This window comes from Gymnoscopelus braueri (assembly GCF_963280865.1).
Source record: "Gymnoscopelus braueri genome assembly, chromosome: 11".
Lineage (NCBI taxonomy): Eukaryota > Metazoa > Chordata > Actinopteri > Myctophiformes > Myctophidae > Gymnoscopelus > Gymnoscopelus braueri.
The window spans coordinates 50,383,134-50,397,411 of record NC_137613.1 but is presented as its reverse complement, the minus strand read 5'-3'; positions in this window follow the sequence as shown (position 1 = coordinate 50,397,411).

Genomic DNA, 14,278 nt, shown 5'->3' with positions numbered 1-14,278 from the left:
TGGTGAATGTGGTATTTCGCCCAATCGGACGATAATGTGTACAGTGTCAGACAAGTGAGCCAATGAGAGGAAAGGATTGGTAATCTGCTGCTGAACAGACAGGAGTCAATTCAAGGTTCAAGGTTCAAGGTTGTGCTTTATTGTTACATCTTGTGTACAGGTACATAAGAGTATAACTTATTTTTGTTCGGTTTCCTTCAGACAATGCAACGGTACTAGGCTGAGGAAAAAATGCCACTTGAAACTTATTACAGGCCGATTCGTGTTTTTACCTATAACTGCACCGATCTGTGTAAAACTTTGTATGCACACTCCCTAGAGGCCAAGGAAAAGCCTTTGCCCTGCATTTTTCACATCTGCTTTTTATAGCGCCACCAGGAGGCCGCCTTGTGTAAAACACATTTTTGGATATTAGTCCAAATTTCATATAAATCGGTGGACATGATCTCTATAGTCATGAGATCAAGACGGATATGTTAGATTTTCCGTATTCCATCCTGATTGGCTAAGATTGTCATCTAAAGTTTGTACGAGTGGTCCGTTTTTAACAAAATGCCGCAAATCATGAACGCAGCGTCCGATTGCGGTGAAACTTTGCACACACGCAAAACTATTTTTTCTAATATTACTCCTACTAATGTTGTCCAAACATCACGCAAATTGGTACACATGATCTATTCGGTCTTGTGATCAAGACGGATACGTCAGATTTTTCATATTTCATCCAGATTGGTGAATTCCGAACATTGCTGGCCCACAATAACCTACCTGACCTGGCGGAGACCTGTGCTCCGAAGAGTACTTTTTTCTAGTCTATCAATGAAACACCCCATGAAGCCTTGAATTCATGGAGTTTTTTTTTGTTTTTGTCACATTCCTAAGCCAATAATTTGATGACCAGCAAAGTCGGAGACTATTGAGTCTCTTACTGAGCAGCCACCCAGTCATCGAATTATTGGCTTAGGAATGTGACAAAAACTAAAAATGTTAAGGCTTCATGGGGTGTATAATCTTTTGGGTGAACTACTCCTTTATGTTATGTAAATCACTTTGAATTGCAGGGCTGTGCGTCGCGTTGTGACCTTGTAGATCTGCTATTTTCAAAAGATGTTAATACATTTTGAACACTTGGGAAATGGGACATTCTGCATAATGAGTACTTTTACTTTTGGTACTTTAAGTACATTTTGATGCCAATACTTTTGTACTTTTACTCAACAAAATTTTGAATACTGGACTCTTACTTGTAACAGAGTATTTCTGCATTGCAGTATTAATACTTTTACTTAAGCAAAACATTTGAGAAGGTTTTTTCCACCACTGACAACAACAGCTTCTGAGTACATGCTCACAGTATGGTGTTGATTTTGATATAAAGCACAATGCTAAAAAGAGTAAGATGATGATTGTCCGAAGCAGAGAAGAGAAGACAACCTTTCCTGACTTCTATCTCTCCGGCACTGCCCTTAGTGTCTGCTGTGAGATTAAATATTTGGGCCATATAATATCAAATGACCTCTCTGATGACAAGGGCATATAGACAGCGTCGGAAGCTGTATGCTCAGGGGAACATGCTGTGTCGCAAATTTAGCATGTGCTCAGTACCGGTGAAGATCTCACTCTTCGAATCTTTTTTTACACCTCTGTATACTGCCCACCTGTGGTGTCGCTACAAGCAAGGCAGCATCAGATGACTCACAGTGGCTTATAATGACTGTATGAGGCTGCTGCTGAGAGCTCCAAGAAGCTCCAGTGCAAGCCCGATGTTTGTTAGTGTTGGGGTACCCACCTGCTCTGCTGTGCTACGCAATCTTATGTAAAGGTGTAGGGCATCTGAGTCAGTAAATGACATCATTGCTGTCATAATTAACCCCTTACGTAGTTCTGTCAGGTTCTCCTCTAGACTGTGGAACCATTGGCGCACTTGTCTGTATGTTCGAAACTGAACATGGTGGAAGTCTTTTTATTGTATTTTTGTTTTCTGTTATTGTTATGTTTTGTATGGTGTTTTTATTGTGATATGGATCCCCCTTGGGTCTGAAATAAAGATTGAATTGAATTGAACAAGCAGGCAGCTTTGACCATGGATGCATGAGGTCAATATGCAAAATTCGGCCCCCGACATCAACATGTTTGCACTGAAGCAAGACTCATTGGAGATGGACATGTCTGATTGGATACAGGATAGGTGGGCACTAGGGACATCTTGGCACCTCGGTGTAAAATTGGCTATTTAGTCAAAGAAAAAAGAAAAATGTTTCTAAGTAATTTAAAGTATACATGATGTGAACATGCACTATACATCATAATCAGACTTAATTGTATCCTTCAACTTCTTGTTTATGCCCCAAAATGACTGGTTATGCAGGTTTTGTATTGTAGAAATATTAGACCTTAATCGTCAAATGTTTAAGCATGTTCTAATCACGTATACTTTACTTTACTTAAAAACATTTTCCAAATACTTTATTGTCTCCGCCGGAGGTGGAGAGTATGTTTTCGCTTCGTCCCGCCGTGTGTTAGCATGGCCCCTAGCCAAGCTAACATTGGTCAAGCTCCACGTGACACGTGTCAATATGTTGGCACCAATGCCTTTGATTGGCTAGAGGGACGTATGACGAAATAAAACCCTATAAATAGGTGTGTCACTTAAAAAACACACACAAAAAGCCATTTATGTTTTTGAAGTGAGGTAAGACAGGATCAATCAGTCTTGATTGGAACAGTACCTTCCAGTACAAATCACCCGTCCGTGCGTGTGTGTGTTCCTCTGAGAACACCTAACATTGGTCAGTTTTACGTGACATCACAATATGTAATATAAATATATAAATAACTTAGATAGGAGAGGCTGAGATCACACAATGAAACTAACTCCCATTATGCAAACTAAAGAAGCAGCAAATGAGCATCTGAAACCTGATGAAGACGCAAAGGCGCAGAAGGCCAAAGCTAAGAAACAGAGAGAAAGAATGAAATTAAACAGAGCTAAGAAACAGAGATAAAGAATGAAATTAATCAGAGACAAAGAATCCCTAAATGACAAAAAACGAAGACTAGCCATAAATGCTGACAACATGACACAGCAAAGATTGCTACAATCTCTGGAAGAAAAAGTACAAGAGTCTGTAGAGACATCGAAAGGAAAAAAAGGAACTGGTCAAAGTATTCAAGTAATGAAAGACAACATCAACAAGCACATAACACCAGTAAGAAGAGACGGTACAGATCACAAGAACTAGAAGTTGATGAAGCTGCTGCCGCATTCTTAAAGAAGATGTCAGAAAGTGGACCCAATTATGTCTGTGTCTCCTGTGAACGAATTCTCTACAGAGAATCAGTGGCAGAGTTAAAACCTGGAAAGTATACAGGAACGATAGATATTGTAAGTCTCCTGGACAAAGACCCAACTGCAATCAAGCAAAACAACACTTGGATCTGCCACACATGTCATCTGTCCATTAAACTAGGGAAACTCCCTACACAGGCTTGGGCTAACAACTTATTACTCGACCCCATACCCCGAGAACTGCAGGATTTGCACCCGTTAGAAGAAAGGTTGATAAGTCAACGTATTGCCTTCATGAAACTTGTTGGCTTGCCAAGAGGCAGACAAAAGGCAATCCATGGTAATGCAGTCAATGTGCCATCTAACCTAGACCTGTTTTTATAAATCGTGTCCGAATTGTAAAACGAAACTAACTGAAAGAGCGCAGGATTTTTATTGTAAAAAATTAAAAGAGGTTAAAAACTATACTTACCGATTTGTATTGAAGGTCCTAATTACGGATTATACAGACGAGCAGTGGGTCACGTGTTTCAATGACACAGCTGAAATACTATTAGGTTACGACGCGGTTTCTATGGTAGAAATAAAAGGCAAAAATCTGTCTTCGTTCAAAGACATATTTCAGAACTTAACGTCTACAAAACAATTTTTTTATAATAAAGTCGGACTAAACTCTTACAATGATGAAACAACATTACAGACTACTGTTATTAAGATATTACCAGAAAACCGTTCAAAAGATGCGTTATAGTATATATACATTTTTGTAATACAGTAATACATTTCTGACAATTAATATTATTGTCTGTTCTTTTTTAAGGAATACATAAATAACCTTCTATATATGAATCTTTTTTTTTATCGCTTTTTTTCATCTTATTTTTTTTTCAACATTGGAAGACAAAATATGGTTTTTAGAACATTTTTTTGGAATAAATATTTCTTTAACATTCACCTTTTAAGAAAGAACTTTTTGTTTAACTAAAAGATATATCTTTTACCCTACTGTATGTCATTAGTTGCGTCATAGTATATATACATTTTTGTAATACAGTAATACATTTATGACAATTAATATTATTGTCTGTTCACCTGCCAGAGGTTGTATCTCATTACTTATTGTATCTCATTACTTATTGTTATGATAATATAATTGCTATGATATAGTAACATGTTCTATTTTACGTAAAAATTAGAACATTCCTAGAGAACTATGGTTAAAGATAGGGTAAGTGATTTCATTTGATTAAAATAGCACGGATCTGCTGGCGGAGACTTGTGCTCCGAGGAGCACATTTTCTAGTTTTTTAACATTTTGGAAATAAATAGCCAATTTTAACACTGAGGTGCCCACTCTTTATTGGTACCCACCTATCCTGTTACCGTCTGTCTGTCTGATTGATTGATTGATTGATTGATTGATTGATTGATTGATTGATTGATTGATTGATTGATTGATTGATTGAATACTTTATTAACAGTTGCAAATAGTGCAGTGGTACGATATTACAATGATTGCTAAAATGATAACACAAAAAACCCTAGGGTAGATATACTCTGTTACAAGTAGAAGTCCCTTATTCAAACAATTGTAGCCTTTACATTTCTATTTAACATCTCTTATACTGGTAAACCTGCACATTTGTTGTTACAGATACAACCCACCAATACTAGACATGGCTATGCCACCAGACAGGCTATGGGTGATCACTTTACTACGGCTTTAATACCAATAACTAATACGCTTAAGAGAATAATGTATAGAGCAGGAACACATTGGAATGGGCTCCCTCCACATATAATAAGGATAAAATCAAGCTTCAAAAAGAAATTGAAGGAAGCCTTGATTAGTAAAATAGTTAGATTTAGATTTTTTTTTTGTTTTGTTTGTAATTTCTTGATTTGTGAACAAAAAAGTAAGATACTACGGTTTGTAATCATTTAGAGAATTGTGACCGAAATCTTCAATTATTTTTGTTGTTTTGTTTTAACTATGTAATGGTAGAATTACGTTGTATTATGTTTTAATTAGATTGTGAAGTGTGAATGTTTGGACCCAGAAAGAGTAGTTTTCACTGTGGTGAGGACTAATGAGGATCTGTACTAAACAATAAACTTAGTTACTTTACACCACTGGTTTTAAGTTTGTATTACTTAAAGGATACATCTTTGCATACAGTGTGGGTATTGTGCCATATTGTACTTCTACCCATTCCTCAGTGGTCATTTGTAAAATTGACAAATTTAAGTCCCATGCTCAACACAGAGCCAAAAGTGATTTCACTTACACCCATAGGGGGCGCCACCAAATGCTAAAAATGTCACTGTTGCAGAAACATGACTATATTCAGCAAGCTATTGGGGTGTCCTTTTCTAGTCATTCAATGGGAAGCTCCAAGCAAAATGTTTCTCTTCAAAGATAATTTCAGCTTTGATGACAATTCCAGTATGTGTCTATCAAACAAGCTAATTTGTATTTTGTATTCTCTCTGTACGTTTCAGACAATATACATGTAGCAACGTATTGTTTCCTCAATAGATAATTTTCCTCCGTTGCTTCATGTTCCATCAAAATTATGAATATGAGGGATTTTTTTTTATTAACAAGTATTTATTTCATGAACAGGTTGAATGATTTAGACAGTGGATATTAATCAGTCAGACAGCATTGGTAAAGGAAAATGCTACAGTATTAACTGGTGTCAGAGCATGGCTTGGAGGACACCCTTCCCAGATCCTGTACCAAATTCTACACTAGACACACATGATTTTAGCCTGAAAAACAACATGTTTTCACAAATGAAAAAACTACATAATGATGAACAATAATACATCATTAAAATGTAATGTCAACAACAGTTTTCTCAAATAGCTGAATGATTTTAATTAGTTTCTCTAACACAGTGAAATTTTTAGATTAGATTTAAAACATAATATTACACACAGGTCTGGTAAGAGATCGATCCTGCTTTCAGAGCTCCTTGAATCATGGCAGTTTCCCAGCTTTGTGGATGTAGAGCAAAGGATGAACAAGCCCTGACATATCAGCTATTATAAATGTGATGTAAAAAGCAACTGGGTTGGAATAATTCAGTAGTTGGGTTAGAACAATGGGAATATAGCTCAGTGTAGTCAGCACCATTACTATCAAGCTGGTCAGAATAATTTTAAAAGCTCTTCTCTTCATGTTGTTTCCCTCCCCACTGTCCCTCTGTCCTTCTCCTGGTCCAGGCTGTTTCAGAGCTCTGAGGACCGAGAAGCAGCAGAAAGACACCACAGAAATGCACACTATGCTAAAGCCCAGAAAGATGTATGACAAAAGTGTTTTTGACCAAAAATATAACGAGCTGAATGCAAATACCGTCAGCCAGACAACGCAGCAACAGGCCACCCTGTACCGAAGAGCTTTGTACCTGAGAAATACCACAGGGAGAACCACCGCTATGTAACGCTCCATACTGGAACGATGGAACAGAGAACCAGCAAAAAAAACAGCAAAGGAGCAAGGAGCACCCTGTTTTAGTTGGTTTATACACTGGGAATTTCCAAGCAATGTTTCTCTTAAGATAATTCCATTAGTTGTAATTTTGGTTCTCTAGTCTGTACGTTTCGGACAATACACAGCAACATAATGTTTCCTCACTCGATTTGTATTCCCCCGTTGCTTCATGTTCCATCACAATCATTATGTATGAATTTTAAACATTTATTAACTAAAAGTAGTTCACAAGTTTAATAATTTAGACAGCTGGATATTACTCCATCAGACGACGTAGATAAAGGAAAAGCTATTTACTGGTGTCAGAGCATGGCTTGGATCCTCTACTCTACACTAACTTTTAAATAAAGTCAAACAATAATAATACACTACACACTTTTCCCACAAGGACATCTTCCTGCACTTTGGGTGCTTGGACTGACATGCACTAGGACACTTTTGGCACCTTTGGGTCCATGGACTTGAGTGCAATTACACGCATACACATCACACCATGCAACACAACATCATTTGCACATACATATGAAAGGTCTGCAATGGAAATAAGCCACTGGCTTTTTTGCGTCTGTCCTTTTGATAATGGTGTGACAATGTATGCGTACGGTAGGCCAATCAGAGGCAGGTGGGGGTGGGTCTTTTCGTAACCCAACCCTTTAAGAGGCAGCCGTGCGGCAACTAGTTAGTTAGACGCGCTGTGATTGGCCAGTGGTCAAGTTTGGTGTGGATCGGAGCAACGGTGCACCTCGCAAGTCCGGACAGAAAATGTCATTTGGAATGAAAATGACATTGACAAGGAACTGTCACAGACACAGACTTTGCCTGTCTTGTCTAGGTCTTGTATTTCTATGTTATGTTCTTGTTCTAGTTATTATGGTTCTATGTTCTTGTCTTCCCCAGCTGTATCTCATGTGTAATCACCACTCTTATGTATATTAGTCTTGTTCCCCAGTCAGTCCTTATCGAGTCATTGTTTGGTGTCACATCTTGTATAGTGTTGTATGTTAGTTTGTGATTGTGACATTGTGTCATCTGTGTTATTTTTGTATTAAATCAGAAAATCACACAATCTTGGGTTTTGAACTCTGCCTGCCTTGCTGGCCTGCATTTGGGTCCTCACCACACCACCAGATTGTGACAGGAACTCCCTCTTTTTAGTCATTTGACAATGACCATCAAATAGGCCTTTGATATTCCATACCGTTTGTCTGTAATTGGTTTAAAAAATATTTGGACGGGGCCTATTAATAAAAATTATAATATAGTCCACAATCCTTTGTGGTATTTGTCACTGTATATTATTTGCATACACAGTGAAATGAGGTATCTGCATTTAACACATCCTAAGTAACAGGAGCAGTGGGCTCTACGGGAGCAGCACCTCGGGGAGCAGTTAGGGGTTAGTTTCTTGCTTAGGGACACTTTAACACATTGCAGAAGCCTGGAATCGAACCCTATTACTTACAAAAACACCTTGCATCATGAACACTACATCCAATCAACCACAAATTGGAACCACATGTTGAGGGGCCTCTACCTCCAAAGGCACTTTCTCTTCTGCCCATTGGGGAGCACCACAAATGCAAAAAGGTCAACCATATGTTGAACAAACGCTATTTCCCCCACAGCTTCCTTGCGTCCCGCCGGCTACAACCCACGACTCACACTGACACAGCCCTGGGTAGGCCACCCAGCCTGGCGAAGACCTGCACTCAGCGGAGCACCCTTTTCTTGTTGATTCAGACAATGGGAAACTCCAAACAATGTTTCTCTTCAAAGATCATTCCAGCTACAGTATGTTGATAATTACAGTATTCATATAACTAGTGAGCTAGTTTGTGATGTTAGTTGTCTCGTGCTATTTTTGGTTCTGTGTACATTTCAGACAATACACACACAGTAACATAATGTTCATAGAGTATGTATTTTATATATATATTCATTGTGATCATTTCAGCTTTTGTATACTTTTACAACAATTAATAGGCACACGTGCATTTAGCCTGAGCAACAAAATGTTTCATGAATGAAAAAAAAAGAACGATTTTGATAAACAGTTCTTTAACATGAGTAAATCAATAAACATACACAACATCACAAATAGCTGAACATTTTAAATACCTTTTACACAGTGGAATATTTCTATTAGATTTAAAACATAATATCACACACATGTGTGGTAAGAGATCTACCTGCTTTCAGCCTTGAAGCATGGCAGTTTCCCAGCTTTGTGGATGTAGAGCAAAGGATGAACAAGCATTGATATCATGGCTATTGTGTATGTGATTGTGATAGCAACTGGCCTGGAATAAGTCAGTATAGACAGAACAGAGGTAATATAGCCCATTGTAGTCAGAAACATTACTATTAAGCTGATCAGAATAATTCTAAAAGCTCTTCTCTTCATGTTGTTTCCCTCCCCACTGTCCCTCTGTCCTTCTCCTGGTCCAGGCTGTTTCAGAGCTCTGAGGACCGAGAAGCAGCAGAAAGACACCACAGAAATGCACACAATGGCAAAGCCCAGTAAGATGTATGACACCACTGTTGGTGACCAAAAATACAACGAGCTGAATGCAAATACCATCACCCAGACAACACAGCAACAGGCCACCCTGTACCGAAGAGCTTTGTACCTGAGAAATACCACAGGGTGAACCACCGCTATGTAACGCTCCATACAGATACAACACTGGAACGATGGAACAGAGAAGGTGAAAATAAAAAAAGCAAAGTAACAAACCATTTCCAAAATAAAGATGCCTGTGAAGAGCCGTGCAAAGTAAAAGACAGAGGCCAGTGAAACGATGATCACAGATCCAGTCAGGTTGAGATAAAAGAACTCTGAGGCTATCGTCCCAGCAGCTCCACTCAGGATCAGCCACACAACGTAGCTGTTGGTGGGGAGACCCAGGATGAGGTAGATAGAGTTGACAGCAGTTGGTAGAGCCAGTTCGGTGCCGTCTTCTGAGGATATGAAGGGGATGGAGGAGTTGGTGCCAATTTCTAGTGTGTCATTCATCTTAGGACTCCGTGTTTGCCCTGTAACCCGTTCAGAAGAGAAAGACATAATGGCTGTATTTGAGTGCAGTTGACTGAATATAACAATGACACAATTAAACATTTTAAGCAACTCTTCTCAACATTCTTCTGGAAACAACAACTATTCTAATGAACAATGAACACAAGGTTAAAGTGATCTCACGTTTTGGATGTCAGCAGAGTGTCTCAGATCTCTGAAGTCTCTTCTTCAGACAGCCACTGTCTTCCTGATGTCACATCCTCCAAATGATGTCCTCTCTACTTTACCTCCTCTAACCATTCCCTTCTCTGCTCCTCCTTCCACTGTAATGCTTGTTGTACACCTGCACATATCAATATTTATTTTGATGGTTATTCCATGGAAATGTATTTGTAATCACCGAGACAGTCGTTATGCAAACTTTGTCCATGGTTGGATAAGCTCGGGCAACAAAGATAATTTGTTTATCCCATCCCCGTGTAGCCTTTACTTGTCCTGGATTAAGGGTTGATCAATGAAAGAACAGACAGGAGGGTGACTAACCAGCTTGCACTGGTTAGTTACTAGCCACTGACTAGAAATACAACTAAGAACAGAGCAGGGGTCGACTGAGCATCTGGCATACCGGGCATATGCCCGGTATGCCCGGAAATATGTTTGTGCCAAATGTTTGGTGCGGATCAGAAGTAACGGTGCACTTCCAGATGTTACAATTGAGACGTCCACTGTCCATCATCGGACCATGGTCCACCACCCTCTAGGCAATGTTGAGCCGCACCACACCAACTTGAATGTGAGGGACGTACCATAACACATGCACTTAAACACTTGCACTCGCTCACACACACTGGGGCTGTTCTATTTACTTTAGGTCAAGGGTTCCCACTTCCCAAACGTTTCAGGCCGTGACACCCCAAAATAATCTTTTGAATTTTTTTAACTGGGAACCCCCCACCCTGACAAGCACTTTGAAAATGTAGGCATTTAGTTTGACTCGGTTCCACAGATAAATATTGTGAAAATAGCCGAACTAGAGCTTGTAGATCGTCTATCTTCACAATGTTTGCCTCTTTCTTACGTAATATTTGACAATTTGACCAATTTGGTGTTAAAAAAGTCTTAAAAGTATTTACATTGTAACTTTAGAAATGTACAGATACCCTGTATACACTTATGCTGATACTGTATGTTGGTTTGTTTACTGTTGAGTGTGAAGACAATGTTGCACGTTAAGCTAATCATCTGGGGACCCCCGAAATAATTTGGGCACCGCCCTGGGGGTCCCGACCCCCAGATTGTATGTTCATAACAACAGTATTAACCAAACCTGCCATCCCTATTTTCGGCATGTCATTATAGGTGAACGTTTTCAACATAGATCATCTATGTTCACTTAACCACTGAAACCCTATTCTAGTCTCTTTGCGCTCTAGACTAAATGTATTTTGTTTGCCGAAATAGCCAATCTATAAGCTCACATAAGACACATTGTCTTATTGGTTCTTATTTATTCGATACTTATTTGTTTTAGCTCTTGCTATTTGATTTTCCTACTTGTCTCATCTGTTTAAGAAAGTAGGTAGCTGATATATTGCACTTTTACCTTAGCACTAGGTATTAGGGTTGTAGTCGAGACCACCTAAAGTCAAGACCAAGTCCGAGGGGGGGCGAGTCCGAGTCAAGACCGAGTCGAGACCGAGACCAGATTTAAAAATATATATATATTATTTGATAGCTGTCCATAAGAACCAGACAGCTCTCTTATAATGTTAATGTGAATGGGCTCCTCATAATATGGGTTTAATACAATTATTTCATTGCATTGTAGTGACTTGGACTCGAGTGGACTCGGTGGGGGTAGAGTGCCGAGTCCCTTAGTCCGAGACCGAGTAAAATCATGGCCGAGACCGAGACGAGACCGAGTAAATCAAAATGCGGACTCGAGACCGGTCTCGAGAGTACTACAACCCTACTAGGTATACTCTTAGTGACTTCTGGTGAGTAGTGGTTTCCCTGCCTACCTATGTTGAATGCACTTATTGTAAGTCGCTTTGGATAAAAGCGTCTGCTAAATGACTGTAATGTAATGTAATGTAATGTAATGTAATTGGGAACCACTGCTTTAGGCTATTCTCTCGTCTCTCTGCGTTCTGCCTGCCCCTTCGACCAGCAAAGCTGAGCACTTGAACTTGAACTTATTTGCTGTCATATAGAAAACGGGTAGTTTTTTCTGTACGTCCTCCTCATCCATATTAGTGCACTGTTATTTTTTACTTTTATAGTGTCTTCTTTTTTTTCTTTTCTTTTTATCATTCTTCTGCACTGTAATTTTATGCTAGTTTTCTGTTATGATTCTACTTCTCCATTTGTATCTTTATTTTCAAATGTTCTTTTATAATGTTCATTATGCTCTGTGTCTTGCTGTTTCAATGCTTAATGTTTCATGTAACTCACTTTGAATTGCTTTGTTGTTTAAATATGTTATACAAATACACTGACATTCAAATGATGATTAATGTGCAGCTCCATGATGCAGAAGCCACAATGTTTTTTCAATGCAAAATTCATCCCCGACATCAACATGTTTGAACTGAAGCAAGGCTCATTGGAGCTGTTCCAACAGCTCCAGAGACTGGCCATATCCTGGATGGACGGTATGAATGAAAAATAAAACAATGTTATGTCGGCTGGGATGAAAATCAGCATCTCCAAATCTGAGGCCATGGTTCTCAGCAGGAAACCGGTGGATTGTGCAGTCCGGGTAGGGAATGAGGCTTTGCCCCAGGTGAAGGAGTTTAAGTATCTCGGGGTCTTGTTCACGAGTGAGGGGAGGACGGAGCAGGAGATCAGCCGGAGAATCGGAGCAGCAGGAGCGGTATTGCAGTCGCTGTACCGCACTGTGGTGACGAAAAGAGAGCTCAGCCAGAAGGCAAAGCTCTCGGTCTTCCGAGCAATCTTCGTTCCTACTCTCACCTATGGTCATGAAGTGTGGGTCATGACCGAAAGAATAAGGTCGCGGGTACAAGCGGCCGAAATGAGTTTTCTCAGACGGGTGGCTGGCATCTCCCTTAGAGATAGGGTGAGAAGTTCGGTCACCCGGGAGAGACTCGGAGTAGAGTCGCTGCTCCTTCGCTTGGAAAGGAGCCAGCTTAGGTGGTTCGGGCATCTAGTACGGATGCCTCCCGAGCGTCTCCCTAGGGAGGTCCTCGCTGCACGTCCCACTGGGAGGAGACCCCGGGGCAGACCAAGGACCAGATGGGCGGATTACATCTCCACACTGGCCTGGGAACGCCTCGGGATCCCCCAGGAGGAAGTTGCTAATGTTGCTCAGGAGAGGAAGGTCTGGAGCTCTCTGCTGGAACTGTTGCCCCCGCGACCCGACTCCGGATAAGCGGTTGAAGATGGATGGATGGGACAATGTTAAAAGATTTGCTAAAAAGGCCGGTGTAGGCCTACAAGCTCACGCTGTGAGCCATGAGTCTGGTTAAAGTTGAGTTTGAAGTTCAATTGGTTTACAGTAGGAGGTGGGTGTGTCAGATAAAAATGAATAGAAACTAGAAAAGACCTGTCTCCGCCAGGTCAGGTAGGTTATTGTGGGGCAGCAATGTTCGGAATTTGCCAATCAGGATGGAATATGAAAAATAGGACGGAACCATCTTGATCACTTGATTATAGAGATAATGGGTACCGATTTGCATGATGTTTGGACAAAATGTGTTGGAGTAATATAAAAAAAGAGAAGTGTTCCAAAAATCTGCCTCCCCTAGGGAGTGTGCGTGCAAAGTTTCACGCAGATCGGTGCAGTTATAGTTAAAAACGCAAATCGGCCTTTTATAGCGCCACCATGAGGCTGTTTTGAAAAATTTCAAGTGGCATTTATTCCTCGACCTAGTGGGAATGTGCGTGTGAAATCTCACGGAAATCGCAAGCTGCGTTCATGATTTGAGGCATTTTGTTGAAAACGGAGCAATCCTGCAAACTTTTGTAGCCAACCTTAGCCAAACAGGATGGAATATGGAAAATTGGACAGATCCGTGTTGATCACATGACTATTAGAGATACTGTGTACTGATTTGCGTGATGTTTGGATAAAATCTGTAGGAGTACTGTCAAACAATGTGTTTTGCAAAAAGCGGCCTCCTGGTGGCGCTATAACAGGCCCATGTGAAACATTTGGGGCAGAGGTTCTGCTCTGGCATCCAGGGAGTGTGTGTGCACAGTTTCACTGCGATCAAGCCAACGGTGCCAGAGATTAGCTGTACACAAAATGACAGAATGACGGACGGACGGACGGACACACACACACACACACACACACACACACGGACGGACGGACAGGGGGTAAAACATACTCTCGCCATGCCTTTCAGCCTGGCGGAGACAATGAATGTCAAATATCTAAACATTGAACCCCAATCTACGCTGTAAATCCTTAATGTTTATTTAACTCTGAGAGTGCACAAATGGACCCTTA